Source organism: Trichechus manatus, unplaced genomic scaffold, assembly GCF_000243295.1.
Source record: "Trichechus manatus latirostris isolate Lorelei unplaced genomic scaffold, TriManLat1.0 scaffold00107, whole genome shotgun sequence".
Taxonomy (NCBI): Eukaryota; Metazoa; Chordata; class Mammalia; order Sirenia; family Trichechidae; genus Trichechus; species Trichechus manatus.
In genome coordinates, this window is record NW_004444043.1 from 9,074,860 (window position 1) to 9,089,776 (window position 14,917).

Consider the following 14,917-nt stretch of genomic DNA (forward strand, 5'->3'; position numbering starts at 1 on the left):
GGCTAGACCATAATATGTAAAGTGGAGAGTAGCTGTGACTGGAGAAGGAAACAGGGGCCAGATCATATATAATGAATGTGAATTTTAGGCTGTGGCAATGAATATGAATTTTATTTTAAGCACACAAAAAAACTACAGAACACTTTAAGCAGGAAAGTGGCACGATCAAATTTATATTTTTAAAAAATGGCTTTGGCTGCAGTGCTGAGAATAGATAGGGAGCAAGAGTGAAAATGTAGAGCCCAATAAGAAATTGAGGACATTGGTGGTTCAGTGGTAGAATTCTCACCTTCCATGTGGGAGACCAAGGTTCGATTTCTGGCCAATGCACCTCATGTGTAGCCACCACACATCTGGCAGTGGATGCTTGTGAGTTGCTATGATGTTGAACAGGTTTCAGTAAAGCTTCCAGACTAAGACAGACTAGGGAGAAAAGCCTGGTAATATACTTCTGAAAATCAGCTAATGAAAACTCTATGGATCACAAAGGTCCATCCACAAACTATCATGGGGATAGCCTAGGACTGGGCAGCATTTTGTCCTGTTGTGTGCAGGGTCACCATGAGTCAGGGGCCTATTCTACAGCAGCTGGCAACAACAACAATAAGAGGTTATTTCAGTAGGCTGGTGACAACAGAGATGGAAAGAAGCAGATAGACTTGAAATCTAGAGGATAGATTTGGGAACTATTTTTGAGGCAGAACTGACAGGATTTGCGCATGGGTTGGAGGGGAGGAGTGAACACAGGAGGAATCAAAAAGTCCCAGATTTCCAGCTTAAACAATAGATGGTGGATGTCATTGGTTGAGACAGAAACTGATTTAGCGAGGAAAATCATTGTCTCAAGGCTTAAAGGCAACCTTACAAGATAAAATGTAAAGCAAAACTCTCATTTAAAAAAAAAAAAAATCATCATACAGAGAAAACTAGGAGAAGCTCTAGCCCATATTTTCATGTTACACATGAGAAAGCTTAGGCCCAAGGGGAAAGATGACTTGTTCAATGTTAGAATCAGAGCCTAGGCCAGGCTCTACTACTTTGGCTCTACTATCCCAAATGCCTCACCCCATTTTTTCATAATCCTTTTTCTTTACACTGTCTTTCAGTTCTTAGGCAATGTTTGGTAGCAGAGCCTATGACCTCACTTCTTCCTAAGTGCATAAACAGTGATGCCAAGGAGGATATTCCTACCTTCAGATTGTTCAGGTAGCCTTATTCCCAAGAACCACATGGAAATCCAGAAATTAGGAAATTTCTATCAATCAAGCTTCCTCTTCTAAAGTTGATGTCCCTAAACCATCCTGGAAGGCTTCCAGACTCTTTAGAGAGTTTAGTTATTCAAACAATTCATTCAGACAATTCATTCAAACTATTCATCCCAACAATTTATTCAGTATCTACTGTTCTGTAGGCTATGAGAAATTCGAAAGGATGATATTTGATTCTTAACACCTAAAAGTTTTAAATTTGGTTGGAGAGATTAGATATGTATATAAGAATTAGTTAAGTGACAATGCTGGTCCATATGAAATTTGGCATCAAAATAGGTGTCTAATACCATAAGGGCCATGATATTTCAGAAACCATAGCCATCCACATAAGTAACAAAAATCAAAGACCATGGGGCTTGAAATTGGAGAACTGTTTGGCTTTGAATAGGAGAAAAGGAGGGCAGATGCAAATTTGATCCAAGAGAAAGCAATCCAGCTCAGAGTCTGGCCAAGTCCAAAAAAGTTCAGGAGTTTGGATGGAAATCAGTAGTGTTGGTTATTTGATATAATGGAGGCAGAAGAGCATTTGATTTAATGGAGAGAGAAGAATAAATAATTACTATATTTATATTTGCCCGAGCTTTGCAACAACCCCATAAGGAGAAAGTACTTCTAGCTCCATTTTACAGACAAGAAAACTGAGGCAAGGAGTGGTTATGTAACTTGTCTCAGTCACACAATTAGCATGTTGTAGTGCTGGGTTTCAAGCCCAGGTAGTTCAGCTGTAGAGCTTACGTTCTTAACCACTACAGCATGTGGGCTCTCACATGAGCAGCAGTGGTTTACAAAAGTCAAATGGAGGGGTATCAAAATGATGATTGACAATAGTGACTAGGGGCAAATTACCACCAACAAGTCACGGCTGAGACAGAGTCAAAATGAAAGAGAAAAGCGGGCTTAAGAGCAAACTTCAAAAAAAAATTTTAAAAAAGAGCCAACCTCAAAACAGTAAGGATGGGGATAAATATTGAAAACAGGTTCTGGGAAGACACAACTCCTAGCTTGGAGAGGAGGTGGGATTAAAATTTAAAATAAAAAAAAAAAGTTGTAGAGCAAGCAAAGCCAAAGATAAGCCTTCCTGAGGCAATTTACTGGAAGAAAGCTGGTCTGGCTGCCCCTGATTTCACTACTCATGTGGCTACCTCTGCCCTTGTATCTTAAGGAAGTCATGCCAGGCTCTGACAGGGGAATAAATGGAGTAAAATTTGATAGTACAGCTAGAGCATGAAATGCTGAGAGCACACCAACAACCCCATCTCCCTATGTTCTTCCCCACCTCCTGGGGGTAAGGGGAAAATATTAGGCAGTAACAAGAAACAAGGAAAGCTAGATATGTCAGATGGTGCAACGCTGAAATTCAGAATGAATGGTTGAAATTTAACCTTGGAGGTAACAGGGAACCACTGAAGATTCTTGAGAAAGGAAGTAAACTTGAGAAGGGAAGTAAGACAAACCTGGCATATCAAGTACCCTCACGTGACTGGTTTATAGGTTGAGGTGGGGGGGGGGAGGAAGAAAGGTGATAAGTGGATGAGTTTACATGCAGCCAAGACAAGAGGACGACCAACTCTGGTTCAAGAGGATTCGAGAAGGAAACTAACACAATGATAGAAACATGAGCTTCCAGAAAAAGTCCAAACTTTCAGTGATGACGTCTAGCGACTCAGGAATCATTTCTTCCTGCAGTACTAGTAGTTTAGAAGGCTTGAGGTACTTTTGAAGCAAGGCGTTAAACCAGTTTGCACTGGTCAAGTCATGGCCAACGAAGTGAAACCGGAAGAGACCTGAATTTTTACAATCTGGGTGATCCAGTATGAAAATCAGAACAGGAAAAATTGCAGGTCGAAGCCCAGGAATGGGAGACTCAGAAGAGGCAAAGCGAGCCCTTTCAGGAGCCTGATGCGTGAGATTGGATTACTGGCAGGACTGCAGAGAGCAACAAAGTGGCGCAGCGAGCAGCCATCTTTGAGTGGGGCACTGCTGTTTCTGACTCTGCTCAAAATCCAAAGGGGAAGAGAGTTGTTTGCTATACAATGTGTAAGCTGTCATTGTTTCCTAAGAGGGAGATTAGGTTTCCAGCAGGGCTTCGACTCATACTTTTTCCTGTTCCAGTTATCATTCCAATTCCCCTGAACCAGGAAGAACCGATTCAAAGCCCTGTTTTTGAAGCACACTCAACAACATGCTGAAAAAATAAGTCCCTCAGAACAGAGGTGAAACATGTAATTTTAGGTAGACTCATAGTTTCCCTGAAAACATTCTTTCAGCCATGATAAATATAGCTTTAGGCAGTATTCTACCTGATTCATGTGGCTGTAACACACTCAACTAGTTTTTCTTTCTAAGAGATGAATGAATTAACTGCCTTTGTCTAAGAATGGGGACAATTTGCAAGGATCAGTTTATCAGTAACAGGTATACCTGAAACAACATAGTGATACTACTCTCATTTAAAAAAATTAATGATAAACTTTTTCTTCACCATATGTTTGAATGCTCTAAATCTTTATAACAGACTATCAACTACATCATTAGCCTTTAGTTGTTTTTTTTTTTTCTTAACCACTATTTGCTGGGAATTTTTTAAAGCATTTAGAGTGGTAACTATGGTGAAGGGTAAAACACTACACAATACTGGGGAAAACAGCACAACTTGTACAACGCAAGGTCATGGAAGCTCCATAGACACATCCAAACTCCCTAAGGGACCAAATTACTGGGCTGAGGGCTGTGGGGACCATGGTCTCGGGGGAACATCTAGCTCAACTGGCATAACAGAGTTTATAAAGAAATTGTTGTCCATTCGACTTCGGTGAGTAGTGTCTGGGGTCTTAAAAGCTTGTGAGCGGCCATCTAAGGTGCTCCACTGGTCTCATCCTGCTGGGAGTAAGGGAAAATGAAGAAAACTAAAGACACAAGGGAAAGATTAGTCCAAAGTACTAATGGACCACAACTACCACAGCCTCTACCAGACTGAGTCCAGGACAACTAGATGGTGCCCAGCTACCACCACTGACTGCTCTAACAGGGATCACAATAGAGGGTCCTAGACAGAGCTGGAGAAAAATGTAGAACAAAATGCCAACTCACAAAAAAACACCAGACTTACTGGCCTGACAAAGACTGGAGAAACCCTGAGAGGGTGTCCCACAGACACCCTTTTAGCTCAGTAATGAAGTCACTCCTGAGGTTCACCCTTCAGCCAAAGATTAGACAGGCCCATAAAACTAAACGAGACTAATGGGGCACACCAGCCCAGGGGCAAGGACTAGAAAGGAAGAGGGGACAGGAAAGCTGGTAATAGGGAACCCAGGGTCAAGAAGGGAGAGTGTTGACATGTTATGGGATTGGTAACCAATGTCACAAAACAGTATGTATACTAATTGTTTAATAAGAAGCTAGTTCTTTCTATAAATCTTTACCTAAAGTAGAATAATAAAAAAAAAAGAAAAAGATTAAAATCAAAAAATTTCTGACTCATAGCGACCTTATAGGACAAAGTAGATCTGCTCCATAGGGTTTCCAAGGAGCAGCTGGTAGATTCGAACTGCCAACTTTTTGGTTAACAGCTGCGATCTTAACTGCTGTGCCACCAGGGCTCCCCATAAAGATTACAGCCAAGAAAATAAAAATAAATAAATAAAAGCATTTAGAGTGAAAACCTAAAAGGAGCTTAAAAAAATCTTTACAATCTTGTGACTTGAGTCCTCAGTGTCTTCATCAATAGAGTAAAGAAGTTCAACTGGATATTCTCACAAGAAATAAATATTTATGATTCCATTAATGTTTTCATAAATATTTTTCTGGTGATAGTTTTTAAAATATCTGGGACTTTTATTTATATACAAATGGCAAAATAATGTAGAGGCTCAGATATTAAATGAAAATTTAAGAAGTTATACAATCCACAACTATATTAGGCTTTTAACCAATCAATCATAATTTCTTCATAGATACAATCTTTTAAGTAATTGTTTACCGTTGTTGCTTGTATGAGTGAAGAACTTTTTTCATTATGTTCATAAATATAACAAATTGGATCACATCAAATAGCTTTCTTTGGTGGCGCTTTGTCAGAATGTCTGTTCATCACCTCTCTCGACATCGTCACCACTTTTCCTGTAAACTGCTGTCCATCCACATGATTACAGGATGGATCCTAAAATCATATTTCTGTTTCAGAGCCTACCTCATGGCCACAGTTAGTGGGCCAGGGGAAGACATCTGACTCTGGAATTTGGAACTGGAAATGAGAGAGAGAGAGACAGCTGTCTCTTGCCAGGTAGCTGGAGATGGAACATGTAACACTGGTGAGTTTCATCAATTTTATTTTTCCATTCATGCATGGAAAAGTAGAAAAAGAGAGAGAGAGACAGAGAAACGTAAATCCAGAGGCACAGAGGAGCTGAGATGTTCAAGTCTCTGGTCCAGTTTGTTCCTGAGGCTCAGCTGCTTCTCTCTTAGATTTTGTGATGGGGTCCTTATATCCGTATAATATGTTTCCTTTGTTTGCATAACCACTGCCCCACAAAAAAAAAAAATCACTGCCGTTGAGTCGATTCCAACTCATAGTCTTGAGAGTAAAACTGTCCCATAGGGTTTCCAAGGAGTGGTTGGTGGATTTGAACCACCAACCTTTCAGTTAGCAGCTGAGCTCTTAACCACTGCACCACCAGGGCTCCTTGCAAACAAGCTACCTCAAATGGGTCTCTGTTCTGAGACTGTCTCTTGAGAACAATAACTCTCACATAACAAGTAGTGCAAGCCTTATCAGATTGGCTGAGTGAGCTCAATCACAACTCTGGAGGTTGCTGGAAAATATTTCTGATAGTGTATGTTGCGGAGAAAATAAGGAGAGGAAGCAACTGCCTTTGTCTAAAGCAGTAGCTCACACTAACAGGTTGCCAGACCATGTCCTCTTCCTCCTTCAATTTATCATCCAGCATCTGCAGCAGAGCTAACTAGCTGGGGAAAAGGAGATAGTGCTGGTTGCACATAGGTTCTTCCAGAGCCAAGATCTATCTTGGGTTTCTTAAGATCTCCCAAGCCTTGATGGGTACTCCACAACAAGATGCTTGAATTTCTAATAGGCAAAGCAGGAAGAAGGGCACTTAAGCAGATCCTAGCAGCTGTCTCATAAGGGTCTTCCCTTCTGAAGCTAGGAAAGAAACGGGTTTTAATTAATTAGAACTTAGCATTCTCCTATGAAGCATAGACCCTGCTGCAAATGTCCTAGGCCATCATTTTATGACACATTAAGCAGTGAGCCAGTTTGTCATAATAATAGGGCCCTCTATAAGGTCAGCAGTTCGAATCCACCAGGCACTCCTTAGAAACTGTATGGGGCAGTTCTACCCTGTCTTATAGGGTCACTGTGAGTCGGAATCAACTCAGCGGCAATGGGTTTGGTTTGGTTTTTATTCCAAGTAGCCCAAGTCAATACTGGTAAACTGGCACTTCTGCTTTTAGGAATTTAGAGCTCATGGGGCCATTTAAGATAGCTTTCTTTACCTTTTCCTTCTTAGGTGTTCCTCACACACTCAGAAAATCTAGTTTCATCTGCAATCTCTAACAAGACTATCATTGTATTTTGTCTGTCTGAATCTACCCAATGAAATTAAAATACACTGTAGTACTCTTTTTAAAGTCTCATCACAGTCCATACTCCAAAGTCATCACAGTCCAAAATCAACATGGTTCTGAGAGTCTGCCTAATCCTATCTCACCAACTTTTTCACAGGGTCATGGCCCTGCTATCAAGATGCCTTGGTTTTAACTCTGGTAATACACATGTAATCAAAACTTCAGCATCTGGTTCTTACAGACTAGGTAATATGAATCAATCGTCTCACAAAAAGTGACTAAGAAAGTTGCATGAAATGTTAAAAGATAAAAATCTTCTTGGAAGCATCAAAGCACTTTCAGATCCACACACAGGAGGGGTGGGAATCCAGATAAGTAAGCTTGGCAGTTGTGCCACTTTTGAATTGTGAGTATTTGCCCATTAGCTAGAGGTGGTCAAGAGGCTGAGCATTACTTTTGGTAGCTTCACAGTGCTAGGAGGACAAAATTCAGTGTCTAGGGCCAGGCAAGGTAGAGATTCTGATAAAATATCCCTCACATTGGGTTGGGACCCCAAAAGGCTGTTCCCTAAAAGTAAGGGTAATCTAGAAGTAAATGATTCCTTTTATAAACTATTAATATTCTGGGTGGCCTAGAAAATATCAAGCCTGAAACTTGGATTAAGTTGATCCTGAATTATTAGTGTGCCTGGCACGTAGCTAAAGTAATTGAAAGTCTTCTTTGGTGGACAAAACATCACTCTAGGCTTCAAATTCTTTCCGCACATTGTGTTTGAAAAATTATTTGCAAAAGCAATGCCTAGCACACAATCAAAGGTAACCAGGCATATATGGAGTCTAGACACTATGAATGTAAACCAACAGAAACCACAGATAATAAAAATAAACTCCAGAGGCTGTAATTATTAGATGAAGGTATAAACAACTATGATTGCTATGTTTATGGAGAGATATGAAAAGAACAAATTAGATATTCCATAACTGAAAATTTTGATAACTGAAATTAAGAATTCAACAGTCTTAACAGTATACTAGATACAGCTGAACAAAGAATTAGTACACTGGAAGGCAGGCCTCAAGAAATTATCCAGAATGAAACACAAAGACATAAAGATTTTAAAAAGCACAAAAGAGAAAATAAGGGGCATAGAAAATATCTTACATGCATCCTATTGGAATCTTAGAAGAAGACAGACAGATAATGCAGCAGAGGCATTATTTGAAGAGTTAAGATACTAGCTGTTTCTGGGAATAATAAAATATAGCATTTATCATCAGGCTGTGACAAATAAATACTGCAAGATGGTTCTTAAGACTCAAGGAAGAAACATCAGATGTGGGCAATCATGTATCCAAGTTGCTTCCACTCAGAAGTCTTCACTCCCATATGGTCTTCAGTTGTTGGTCTGCACACAACCAGTGGCCCTTTTGTATCCTTTATTTCCTACTCCAAGAACTCTGCAGCTTTGTAGCTCTCTTCCATAACTGTGTTGCTGTCAGCCACATAAAATATTCTGCTGCTCCCACACTGCCCTGGGCTTTCAGGAAACTCTGTGGGTCTCACACCTACCTGTCCAGACACACTACTGTGATATTTCTTTTATTCTCACTTCATGGAGGGTGTATAGAAATTCTGGATTCTGCCTTGTTCCCCAGACCTTATTCTGTGAACCTCTCTGACCTTCACTCCCAAAACCCATCTAAGAGGGGGGCATCCCTCTCATCCTCAAGGCTCAGAACTTGGTCAGAGCCTTTATCAGTGATTCAACATGTCTTTACTTCTCTCCAGATTCTCTCCTTTTTCCTAGAAATATGTATCTAGTTGCAGGTGGGGAAAATTGATTTACTCTGATAATTTTATTCTAAATTTTCTCTTACTCCCAGTTCAACAGACTGATAACTCAAACGACAAAAAATTTTGATTCTTCTGTTGAATGTTCTTCTGGGTCACCTCTTCCCAGAGGCAATAAATACTATTGAATGAAATGAGGTAAAGACAAAGGAAACAAGAAAATCAACCTGGGAGCAAACTTGAGTAAATATCTCAAAATACTATTTTAAAACATATAAAGCAAGAATTCTTAACTAATACCCATTGCCGTCGAGTTGATTGCAACTCTTAGCAATCCTATAATAAGACAGAGTAGAACTGCCCCATAGGGTGTCCAAGAAGCGCCTGGTGGATTCGAACTGCCTACCTGTTGGTTAGCAGCTGTAGCTCTTAACCACTAAGCCACCGGGGTTTCCCCTCTAAATATATATATATATATATATATGTACATACGTATGTGTATATATATGTAGTCTATATTTATGTACATACACACCCACCCCCATCCGTTTATATACACAGGTTTATCACAACAGAGTTTGTTATTCACAAAATTATGTGAAGTTTTGTTTAGGACCTAAATACCTCCTAGTTAACTCTTTGATGTTCTGGGCCCTTTTTAAACATGTTTTAAAATGGATATATACTTATATAATTTTTTAGTCTTTTTTGGTCTTCACATTTCTCACTAGTCCTTTACAAGTTCACAAAAACGGTAGGGAGTGATTTTATAAATATTCATCTAATCCTGTAAGAAGTCTATTATGTAAATGTAACGAAGGTTATACTGAAGTGCAGTCTGCAGGCCCACCTACCTCAGAAGTCAAGGAAATTTAGGAAGAAACTTCAGCTCTGTGAACAAAATAAGGTGAAGGACGTTAGGGCTGAGAGCTAAGTTTACCAGCTGCTGTCAAGTCGATTCTGACTCATGGTAACCCTATGTGTTTCAGAGTAGAGCTGTGCTCCATAGAGTTTCCAATGGTTATGACGTTACAGAAGCAGACTGCCAGGCCTTTCTTTCAAGGTATCTCTGGGTAGAACTGTCAACCTTTAGGTTTGTAGCCAAGCACCTAACCACTTGTGCCACCCAGAGACTCCAAGAGCCAAGTTTAGGTACACTGCTTCAGAACCTTCAGGAGGATAAAAGGACTGCCCTAAGTTCTGGGGGAAAGTACCCCAAGAAAATGGGAATACTGAAGGACATGGACCCCTTCTTAGAGTACAGAGAACAGATTTCTAAGGGCAGGTAAAAGAGCTGTATGGAGAAATGGGAACCCCCCAGGCTATATTTGAGGGCCCTACAGTGACACCCTCACTTAGTGACAGAGCCTCTCAGTCTAGCTAATAGAGGTAGAACACACAGAGAAGCTCCTTCTTGCAATAGAAACAGCCCAGTAATTGCCGCTTGCTAGCAGTAGCAATGGGAACAACAGCACGTTCTTCTGCAACAAGCTAGGGACAAACAAGCAGCAGTGGTGGCAGCAGGAAACAGAACTTGTGGTGGAATACAAGGAAGCAAGGGGTGTGGGCAAAAGGCACAGCAGCGGCTCTGGCAGCCACAACAAAGAGAGGCCAGCAACAGGAGCAGGCTGAGTCACTCAGGACCTGGGAGAGGACAGACTCAGGACAAGGGTAGAGGGAAGAGGCCTCTCGCCTGATGGTAGACATCCCACAGATGAGCAGAGCCAAACCAGGAAACACCAGAAAATCAACCTCCGGTTACACAGGAAGATTCCTGTAGCAGAACAGCTAAATCAGAATATCTGGGGATAGAGTCCGGGAATTTGCATTTTAAGCAAGAAGGTGCTTTTCAGCAGTACTGCTCATAGACCTGAGTAACCGCAGATCCTGCCCTGGACTCTGACCTTTAGAGGGCACAAAGCCAGAGCCTTCTTCCAGCCATTCCCTCTCACAGGGCAAAGGGTCTTAGGGGTCAAGGGAACATGCCCACTGGGACTCCATGCCCACCTAGTACACAGCACCATCCACCCAGTCCGTGCTCCAAGTACCCAGTGACCTGGATTCTCTGCCCCCATGAAATCGAGGTTGATTCCAGGGCCTGAATGGACCTCTTCCCCAAGTCTGTTCTCCCACATGTGGGCCACATTATATGGTGTGCCAAACCCTAGAACCAAGGGATCACCAAGGGGCAGCTTCTTGGCTGGCACGGAGCTTGGACTTGTATGCTGGGCTGACCACATATGTGCTCTCCAGTCCTCTCACACTGGGAGCAAAGAGCAGGAGTGGGGGGGGGGGGCTTCCACTTGCACTTGTGCCCTGGGCCCACTAATGTTAGGGACATCTACTGGTCTAAACTACAGACTTGTTTATTATATTTGGCAATTTTTTTAAAAAAGTCACAGGGGTTTCATTTAGTTTTATTTTTGTTTTCTTTTGTCTTGCTTTGCTTTGCTTTTAAGCACCAGAGAGGAAAGGGAAAGCTCTCAGGGTCAAAATGCTAATTATAAAAACAGAGAATGCTAGAGTTGAATCCCACTGTGACTTTACAAGCTCCTGATTTTTCCCATGGCAGGTGAAGTCTTGAGGAACAAGGCTTGCATAACTAAGTGGCATCCTAAAACTCTGAATTCATAAGTTAATTTTGTTTAAGCAGTATCTGTTTAGCATTTATTCTCTGCTTCTCATTGTCCTAGACAGTGAGAAGATCAATAAGATATGATGAATACACTCAAAGCAAAGCCATTGGGAAATTCAAGTTGTACACATAGAATGCAGAAATAATGGCTGTGCAAGGGAGTGTGTTATTGTAAGTGCTAAAGTAAGTGCCCCAGACAACGCTAGCTGCAACAGGAATTTAACAAATCTTCAACAAGACTCTCTCTTTCTATCTCAGTGTTGCTGCCTTCTAGAGGAAGACACACACACTCACTCTTACAGCCTTCTAAATGAAGACCCAGTGCTTTCAAGGTTCCGGGATGAAAAGACTAGTGGAATGACACTCTGAGCATCAACACTCACTTGGTCTCTGATTAAGGATTTTTTTTTTTCCAAAAAGGGCAAAAAAAAAAACAAAAAAATTGGTTTCCCTTCCTTCCCGGAAGAACCCTCCAATGAACCCCGGCAAAAAAGAAAAAGTCCGCAAGGAACAAAAACAAAAGGCCCTTGAAGGGCCGAACGGCAATCAGTGTGTCCTTCCAGGTGGATGGAATATTGAGCAATAAAACTTGACAAGAGATTCAATTACTCACACTATTATTAAAGAAAGACGTTTGTTTTGCCCTAAACTTATAAGCCTAAGGCATCTGAGTCTGTGATACTACCATGGGTTAGTATCTGTTTCACTTTTTTGCCAAGTGAAATGTGCCCTGGAGGATATAGAGCCGCAAAGACGGGAAGCAGTGACGAAGCAGTCATCCAGGAACTTCCAGCTGCCCTCCTGCCCTACTTATAAGGAAGAGACATGACTCATTTTTAAGAAGCAAACAGATACTGACATGGCTAACAAAATACTATGCAAAATTTAACCTTCCTGAGCCCTTATTTCCTCTTCTGAGAAAGATAAAATAGAGAGGTTATTATATTTGGACACCTGCATAGCATTGTTAAATACTGGTATAAAAGAGTACTGTTAGCTGCTGTAAAGTTGGCCCTCTATCTACAGTGATCCCACACACAGTGGAACAAAATGCTGCCCAATCCAGTGCCATTCCCATGATCAGTTGTGGATCAGACCATTGTGATCCACAGGGTTTTCATGGGCTGATTTTCAGAAGTAGATTGCCAGGCCTTTTTTCCTACTTTTAGTCTAGAAGCTCTGCTGAAACCTGTTCAGCATCATAACAACATACAAGCCCCCCACTGACAGACAGGTGGTGGCTTGCATGAGGTGCATTGGCTGGAAACTGAACCTGGCTCTTCTGCACAGAAGGCAAGAATCCTACCACTGAATCGCCAATGTCCCCAGTGTGAAAGAATAGGCATATATATGTATATATATATATATACACACACACACACACACACACACACACACACATATTTTTGAATGTGCTATTTGTTATGTCTTTGGAGACAGACTTCTTTTGGAACATATCTAAAGAAGACAAAACGTACAAGAGAAACCTCCACAGCTGTGAAGATGTGGGGCACTCCATTACTTAGACGGACTGGAATTTGCAAGTAACCACACCAATTAGTAAATCCTCATGTGTCCACCAACACACAGGTGTACAGAGATCTGAATTCTATTTCTGGTTCTGCACTAAGTCACTACGTGATCTGTTTCTTCACCTGTGAAATTAAGAGGTTGGACCCATAAGGCTTCTCCTACTTTTATGTTTTATGATTTTAGTACTCAAAAAAAAAAAAAAAGACAGAGTTGAAAATATATACCTATAATACCTATCTTTTCCAGCATTTATTGGTCATAAGAATAAGCACTTATGTGGGATACAAACTTATTTGTTACCAGTTTTCTTTCGGTGTAGCGAAGGAAGTTAGAGGTCATGTCAAGGGTAATACACAACCTTTAATGGAATTAACAAAACACTCCTTCCTGACCTCACTGAGTTGTTGTAGTACTCAAATGAGATCATATCTTTGACAAGTTTGTCACGTATTCAGCTCTATATAAATAGTGTTATCATTACTAATAATAAATATAAATATATTTACCCAGTAAACATTGGTTGAGCACCTTCTACGTTCAGGCATTGTACTAAATCTTAAAAAGACACTGATTCTGTTTTCTCAGAACTCACAGAAAACCAAAACAGCTCAGGTACCTTGATAACAATATTTATCTTTACAATTGTTTTTAACCTTATGAAAAGTTTTAGGCTGAATGAAAAAACAAGTCGCTAAACTATTTTTTTCTGTATTTCAAATATCAGGCATCTTTGTAAATGTCCCCTCCCAATCCCCACCCCCAAACCTGAAGAGAAAGATAACCTGAGATTTTTTATAAGCAAATTAAAAAAAAAAACAAAAAAAAAAACGTTGTCATCGAGTCGAGTCCGACTCACTGCAAACCTATAGGACAGAGCAGAACTGCCCCATAGGGTTTCCAAGGAGCAGCTGGTGGATTTCAACTGCTGACCTTTTGATTAGTAGCTGAACATTTAACCACTATGCCACCACGGCAGTGTATGTATGAACAAAAGCTCGATTCATTTCAGCCCTAGGTATAAAAATAAAAGACGCTCAAGTCTATTAGACACCTTGGTGGCACAGTGGTTAAGTACTCAGCTGCTAAGCGAAAGGTCAGTGATTCAACCAACCAGGCCGATCAGTGGGAGAAAGATGTGGAGTCTGCTCCCATAAAGATTTATAGCCTCGGAAACCCTATGGGGCAGTTTTACTCTGTCCTGTAGGGTCGCTATGAGTCAGAATTGACTCTACGGCAGCGGGGGAGGAAGGAGGGACAGTCTATTAATTGTCGGGACCAAGTACAGTGGCAAGTCTTTAATGGGTTCTCCGGCACTGACCAGTGAAAAATGGATGATGATAACCTCACTGTAAAGGATAACAGGAGATCGACCTTGGGCTATAAAAAATGAGTCCTGCAAGTTTCTGGCTGCAGTTTCACAGCCCTCTATCTCCCTTCACACTTTCTGCTTCAGCAACATTGCCCTTATCTGCTTCTAGTTCCTTTAACATAAGATGTTGTTGCAGCCCTCTGTGCATTTGCGCAACCCCTGTCCTCAGCCTGGAACATGCAATTATCTTTCCTCCTCACTCTTCCACCATCCTCCCTCCTTTTTTCTTTTCTTCTTCCTCCTCCCTTCCCCTTCACTTCTCCCACAGGCTCACTGCTACTCAGCACTCAAGATTCAGCTCCACCTCATTTCCTCCCAAAGTCTGTCTTAGTTTCCAACGCCACGCTTTGTGAAAGTAGCCCAGGTGGTGCAATGATTAAGGGCTCAGCTGCTAACCAAGAGGTTGGTGGTTCGAATCCGCCAGCAGCTCAGCAGAAAAGACGTGGCAATCTGCTCCCATAAAGATTATAGCCTAGGAAACTCTTGGGGCAGTTCTACTCTGACCTGGAATCACTTGCCAGCACACAACAAGAACAACAGGCTTTGTGAAGTGCCCCTTTGCTGCATTCTGTAGCCCTATACCATCATGGCACTTATCGTGATGGAGGAAAATCTCCTGTACTTTTGTCTATTTCTTCCAAGAGCTCACGGGTTTTCAACTGGGGGCAATTTTGCCCCCCCAGGGGACATTTGGCAATGTCTAGAGACATTTTTGGTTGTCATAACTGGGATGGG